Genomic DNA, 7412 nt, shown 5'->3' with positions numbered 1-7412 from the left:
TAGCGTATGACATTCTCGCTCCCTCATTAATTCTATCATATAAAATTAATTGTTCACCGATGTTTATTTTAAGTTAGCATACCATGAAGGTATTGTTTTACTTGTTTTACTTTTCAATTGTAATTAACACAATAAATCTAAAACATTCTTTAATACAAATGAATGAAAGCATGACAAGTCATACAATACCTTATTTTTTAACGAAGCGATATAATTTTTAAGTGAGTATCGTATAATTATTCTGTTAATATTTTTAATATTCAATTCAATTTACAATTAAATCATTTTTTTTACAGTTCGTTTTATGATATTTTATACTTTAATAGGTAATAGCACTGGCTATATAAGTTGGAATTTTGTACACAGAATGTTTGTACAGTTATCAGTATATTGCGAACCTCTCAGCATATTTGGATAAAAGAAGCACACTATCTTTGATTTAGTGTATTATTGAAATATTTGCACGACTTCATGCTAGAGTCTTATACATAAAACTGCCACTTTATTGTAAGGACATTATAAGACGTTTTGGGGACTTATAATCTGGTATAAACACAACAATAAATAAGTATAATCCAGTTGAATCTAAAACATATATAAGGTAACTTTACACATAAGGGGGCAGTGCTTAATGTTAAGTATATACATTTGTGAGTAAAACATCAAGCTTGTTAATCATTGGAGATTATATTTATACCACACAGTTAAATAATGCAGCTGCCAAACTGTATTGATAGTAAATACAAATTGCAATTGTTCTAAATTACAAATTCTTCACAATATTTAACTAATAGCTAAACAAGAGCATCAACTGACACAAGAAGTCCATAACATGAAAGTATATAACAGCAATAATTTCATAATGTTGTTTTAATTGAACAGAGCTTCAATCAGATACCAAAATGTCTTTAAGTGAATAGTAGTTTTACAGGATCCAAAAGATTATAATCACTGTTTGATTTTTTGTATAAAGCTGAATTGCAAGATGGCAACTGTTCTGATAATGAATGCGAGCGGACAACACTCAACGAATATCAACAGAGATGTAGACGTCATCGGAAAAAGAAAACAGGCCAGACGAGAAATTATATTGGAAACCAAAGCTAGCATAGTTCTTATTCAAGAATCGGATATCAACATCGATAGCTTTCTACCAAGGACGGGGCGGTATCCAAAATTTGGATGCCTCGGCAGCAAGCAGGCCGCTGTTCTGTTTCGAACTCAGATTTTTGAAACCAGAGGCTGTGCAACTTTAAGAAGGCAAGTCAGTGTTCTTTGTGATGAATTGGAGAAAACTGGCATTTTAAGCACCGAAAATGAAGTAATGCCGAGGTTATGTGTGGCACAACTTCAGATGTTGAGCAACGATTTTAAATTTATTTTCATATCATGGAGTGGACCAGCGTATGCAGATATGGAAAAAAGAAAACGGGTTCTTAAAGATATGCTTACTCTTGTGGATATGTTTATGGTAGGAAAACCAGTTTATATTTTAATAGGTGGTGACTTCAACTTGAAGTATAATACTATGAAAGAAATCCTAAGTGAATATCAGCATTTTTACTTATCTGAATGCTCAAAAGAGGATAAATATCCGACCAAAACTGGATTCTTTGTTATTTCACAGCCAATGGTAACGATGGTAGGCGATGTTCATGTGTTCGAAATTAAACCACTACTCCGATATACTTATCATGTACAAGCACCCGATTTAAAACATGTTCTGAGTCACGATCCTTTGTTCCTGAATTTACATCTGTAAACATAATGACAGAAAATGACTTTAACATAGATTGATTTAATCATAATGTGCTTTTTTTCTGTAAATCTAAGGAGGTTGATATGCTAACTTTTGGCCAGATTATTTGTATCATTTTTTTGTACAAACTGTATATAAGAAGTATCAAATATATTTCACCATTTGTAATGAAAAATTGATACCGAAGTATAATGTACATTTAAAATTAGTAAGGAAATATAAATTTTATAATCCTAACTTATGCCCCCGGCTCATTAGTCCCTTATATGCACCCCAACCCCGGCTCATTAGACCCTGGTAAGCCTGATAAGTTAAAATTAAAAAGTTACCTACAATCGTTCATAGTAAGTTGAACATTGAAAAACTGAATACCATGAAACAAGAGAGATAACTCAAACAAAACTGTAACAAAAACGTTTATCATTGTGATTAATGTGCATCCTATAAATATATGTATTTGCAAAAATTAGATATGTGTTTAGTACATGTATGATATGGTAAGTGCTTTTTATGGTAATTACGTTCCCAGTTTTAAGTGTTTAAATATATTTAAGAATAATTTTTACATTCATGAAGAAAAAAAAGTGCTATCTTTGAAGGAGATATCGGAAGTATTCAAATGAGAAGATATGTTTTAAACCATTACTTTTATGAATTTTTGATAAATTTAATTGCCTTAAATTTGACGTCCTGAAAAAAGAGATCACGAAATATACATATATACCTTAACTTTACTTTTTCACAGACAAGTACGTGTGAAATTGAGATAAAATCAATTAGTTTACAGTGAAAATGTATAACACATAAAAACTTGAAATAAACAGTTTTAGAACCGGGGAGAAATGTCAAGGATAACTATATACGGACAATATACAATTAGAGATGTAATGTTTATATGAATGTTTACGTCGGATTTCCGTCCGTAATATGCCTATTTATAATGATTAAGTTTTTATTGAAAATCGAAATTTGCTACTGGAAAATATTTACATTCTAGTAAAAAGCCATTTATCAAAAAAATATTTTTAAATTGCACCATTGTTTACTTATATAATAGATTTCATCTCAGATATATAGGCACTCAATTTAATATATAGGAAGAGCATCCCTATATGATTGTGTATAATGTTTTGCCAATTTTTGTTTATCAATATGCAGCAAGCATTTATATATTTTAAAAGATCAGTAAAGCAAACGGTTCTTATTCGTTAAATTCACTATTTTTTCTCGGTAAATAATGAAGTTCAGACAATATGTATTTGCAAGTATATTCAATATTCCAGTACAAGAAATTATCAAAATATACATCTGTATAATTTTGTTTAAATAACTTTTAATCAGTATTGTGACCGAACTAAACAAATTATTTGTATCCAAATAAGAGTTGATTTGATTGTTTTCGACCCTCTATTGTAGTTAATTGCGTACAGTACATTATAGTCTTATCATAGTATCCAGTGCTCCCAATAAACTATTATACATCAACATTAGTTTCATTCCCCACTATTTTTCAACCATCCGTGATGCAATTATATTTGAATACAATTTGCTTTCGAAACGTATCCATAAAAAGAGATTGTCGTCAATTTTTATAGTAAACGAAGATATCAGTGTTTATGCTTACCATACTTTATATATATATAAAAAAAAAACTATTTATTAAAACTAATAATTCAAGCATGCTGATTTTATCATTATTGAGGATTAAATAGTCATTATTGCATTTCAGTATTTTGAAAAATGCATTTCAGTATTCTGAAAAATGTAGAAAATTTTAATGCATCATCACAATTTGTTTAATTCAGTATATCGAATATGTTTGAATGAGCAGAAATTGGTGTATTGTTAATATCAAAGAAACAGTAACACTTACTCGATCTACCAACACTGTGACAAGAACTATCTCTCCACAACCAAAATATCAATGAGATATCAAAGATAGAGAACAATTTTTGTGATAATTTTATTTAGTATACTTTCAATGGAATATTGTTGGTACTTCTCGCTTTGAATATCCACGAAAATTACGTTGAACACCAAGTATATGTCCATCAACACAGAAACCATGGTGAATGGTGATTTAGCAGTTCTCTTGAATGAAGTGTGTAATTACTGAAAAATGTGGATAAAGTGTAAAACGCGAAATCAAAAGAAAGAGTTTCGTAATTTCTTTATAAATAATCGGGAAGTATTTTTCAAAGATCAAATCGTCAGTATTGGTATTTGTTTCAAGAGGATTTAGATAATATTGTTGTAAAATCCAAAAGATTTTTTTTCCGAGTGGCTTATGAATTTGATGTTGTTTAATTTTTTATATGTCTATGTAACACATAGGTGTAATACTTGTTTTAGGTATGTTCTAAACTATATTGTAAAATGAAAGAACTTTTAGGTAATTTATGAAATGCATAACATTGACAGGCATTATAGCAAGTGACTAAAAATACTTAGGGAACGACCATTTAACTTCAAGGGGGAGGGGAGGGTTATGGTTTTTTCCTTAAAAAATATTCTGATCCCCAAAATTTTCTGACTCAGACAAAAAAACCATAACCCCCCTCCTCTGAAGTTAAATGGTTGCTCCCTTAGTCATTTTGTAAATGACTAAAATTTCAAAACAAAATTCAAAAAATTGTCTGTGCAATTTCCGGTAATTAGGAGAAAAAGAATATTATTGACATACATATGACCAAAAACACAAATATCTTGCAAAGAAAATAGCAAATGGTTCGGTAATATAAAGTTTATTCTTCAAATACAAGCTTGGCAAGTTTGTATGTCTATGATGAGTTCTTTTTTTGTGAAATTACATTTAGTATGAATTTTACTCACTTTGTTTTATAATCTTCTTGTCACGATGGCAGAAGGACAAATTGTTTTTACAATAGGATAAAATTTACAAATGAATTTATTATTTAGGACGAGAACAAATTGATAATTAGTTAAATGGGTAAGTATTGTGCAATGGATTGACCCGGATAAAGGACAGGAATTTTGATTGTCGACTGAAATGAAGGTATGTTGAATAGGGACAGAAATGGTGACTTCCAACATGCCACCTACGGAACGAACGGTCACCGAGTTCTTAACGTACTCTGCTTACACGAGGCATCAGGTTAAACATCCCTATTCAGAAAGAATGCAAATTTATACGTCCTGCACATTCAAACGGATTCGTCTTTTAAGCATGGGTTTCACCATACAAGGGCATGTTTGGTTGTGATGCAAAGATATGCGTTTTTCATCTTCACTGCCTCAAGTGAATTATTGGGTCTTTACAATCTGTTGAATTAACGGAACAGTAATTCAAAGATGTTTAAAAAAATCTCGAAAATCGATCAAGAAAAGACAAATCAAGGTAACAAAGAAAATCTAAGGGAATCGCATGAACTCCATAGGAAGTGAGACCGGGTGCGTTGACAGGGTAAATGTCTCCTGCTATGCATGCATCACCCGTATGAAGATCTGCTTCAGCCTGTAGAATGCTCTGATAAGCTAAAATATATAAGTCAACCTAATAATGTAAATATTACTTAGAATCTTTTTGATGGTCTTGAAGTATAGATTCTAGGTACTGACGTTGTTTATCATCTTAATAACGTGTTATAGTGTTTCTTTTATTTGTCCTTTTACATTTTTAACCTTATTTTTGGTAATATACTTTTGGCGTGGCTCGGCACCATTGTGTTATTGTGCTATGGTCAATTTTGTATTCTTGTTTTCATTTTTGCTTATGTACTTTGTCTATAGAGTGTCTATATGCCATTTTGTTTTTCTTTGTTGAAATAGTTATTTGTTTTTATAGTGATAAAGATTACATTACAATGTTGACTGCTGTTCCCCAATTTTTGACATTTTCACTAATTATCTCTGTTTGTTGTTGTCAATATAATGGAATTCTATGCGACTGTTATACAAGTGAGAGGTTTAGCTAGCTATAAAACAAGGTTTAATCCACCATTTTCTACATTTGGAAATGCCTGTACCATGTCAGGAATATGACAGTTGTTTTCCATTCGTTTGATGTGTTTGAGCTTTTGATTTTGCCTTTTTATAAATGACTTTCCGTTTTGAATTTCCCTTGGAGTTCGGTATTTTTGTTATTTTACTTTTTAGGAACACATAAAAAAGAAGATATTCATGTATGTGCTGTTTGCGAAACCGCATGTTTTATGAACGTTAGTGCTTTATCAGAAAAAGTTTTGACAGGGCTGAATGTGTCATGGTCCTAAGTTTTAACACAATGTGGTTGTAGTGCTAAGACCATATTTTACGCTAAACGATGTATTTGCATAAAATCAGGAGAAATAAGAAACAGAACCTGCCATCAAAACATTTGATTAAATAACAAATAATGGTGGAGGTCAGTGTTTGAAGGAATTTCAAATACTGTAGATTTAATCACTAATCTATAAAGCTCTTAAAATGCAAGCGTTAAAATTCTTTAATTAATAGATCATAAATCTTTGTTGTTCTCTACTTTCAATGGTTCAGTTTTTTTAACATTTCATTCTATGAAATAATATCAGGCATTTTGTAAAATGCCTTTCAATTTTTGCAAGCATTTTATAAAATGCCTATATTTTTTCTATCATTTTACAGAATGCCTAAATTTAGAAAATACCTGTAACATATACATTAGTTTTATGTATATGTCATATGTGTTTAAATCAGGTTCTCATAATTCTTTTTAGAGTGGCTTATGTATACGCTGTTGTTTACCTTTTATATTTGTTTATGTTTATATATATGTACATTATGAGGTTGAATAAAATATCTTTCATGTCTATTTGTCTTGTCCAGCCTATAAATATGATTTGCTTGGAGATTGATTTGTCGTTCGCTATGTTCATAAACATCCATTATTAAACAAATATACATGATTGTTGCCTATACAAATATAATACATAATTGACATAGTCAAATATCTAAAAGCTTTTCTTTCATTTTTACTGTCCGTAACCAACTGAGTAAAGTTTCAATTTTGTCGGACTATTTATAATATATGGAAAAAATCAATTCCGACGATAGATTGTTCAGACGATAGGGGATGTTAAATTAGAAAATGTTTTTAGTTTTCAAGGGAATTTATAAATCTTATTTTTTATATCTTCTAAATACTTGAAATGAAGACCGACCCTCACGGTCAATTTCTACATCAAATTATGAAGCAGTCTGAACTGTGTCTGAGTGAGGAATCCTTTTTCAGTTTAAATTATATAAAATTGATGTTTTTTTTTTTTTAATTTTATCAAATTCCAGTGGCAACTATACGAACATGTTGAAAATGAATATTCTGGCCTTGAAAAAACTGAAAATAAATAATCTTGTCCAAGACAGGATAATAACGAACATACTGAAACACGAATTGCAGTTATTTGCAGGAATAATTGTGTACAAAATAGAAAATTAATTTTCGAGTGGCTTTCACTGACAAAATCTTCTAGCCCACTCACCTCATAGAATATCAAAGGGTCGTCCCCTGATAAGATGAACTGTAGTTTTAACTTCGCAAAAAATATTTAAATATTATTTATACGGACCTTGTCCTCTCTCATTGGTAACTACTGCCTCATATTAGAGAACGCAGTCTTCATATTGACACAGAAATAAGAAAATAATAAAATTAAAATAAAAGATAATACTTTATTGA

General features: G+C 30.3%; 1 long non-coding RNA gene across 1 annotated transcript; it reads left to right on the top strand.

Moving 5' to 3' along the window:
- Nucleotides 1-159: 159 nt before the first annotated feature.
- On the top strand, nucleotides 160-6546 carry LOC127730376 (uncharacterized). Its single transcript, XR_007995085.1, has 2 exons — nucleotides 160-221; nucleotides 974-6546. It is a non-coding gene; the product is annotated as an uncharacterized LOC127730376 (long non-coding RNA).
- Nucleotides 6547-7412: the final 866 nt, after the last annotated feature.

This window comes from Mytilus californianus, unplaced genomic scaffold (genome assembly GCF_021869535.1).
Source record: "Mytilus californianus isolate M0D057914Y unplaced genomic scaffold, xbMytCali1.0.p SCAF_2, whole genome shotgun sequence".
Taxonomy (NCBI): domain Eukaryota; kingdom Metazoa; phylum Mollusca; class Bivalvia; order Mytilida; family Mytilidae; genus Mytilus; species Mytilus californianus.
The sequence above is the reverse complement of the archived record's forward strand: the minus strand, read 5'-3'. Positions and strand labels throughout refer to the sequence as shown.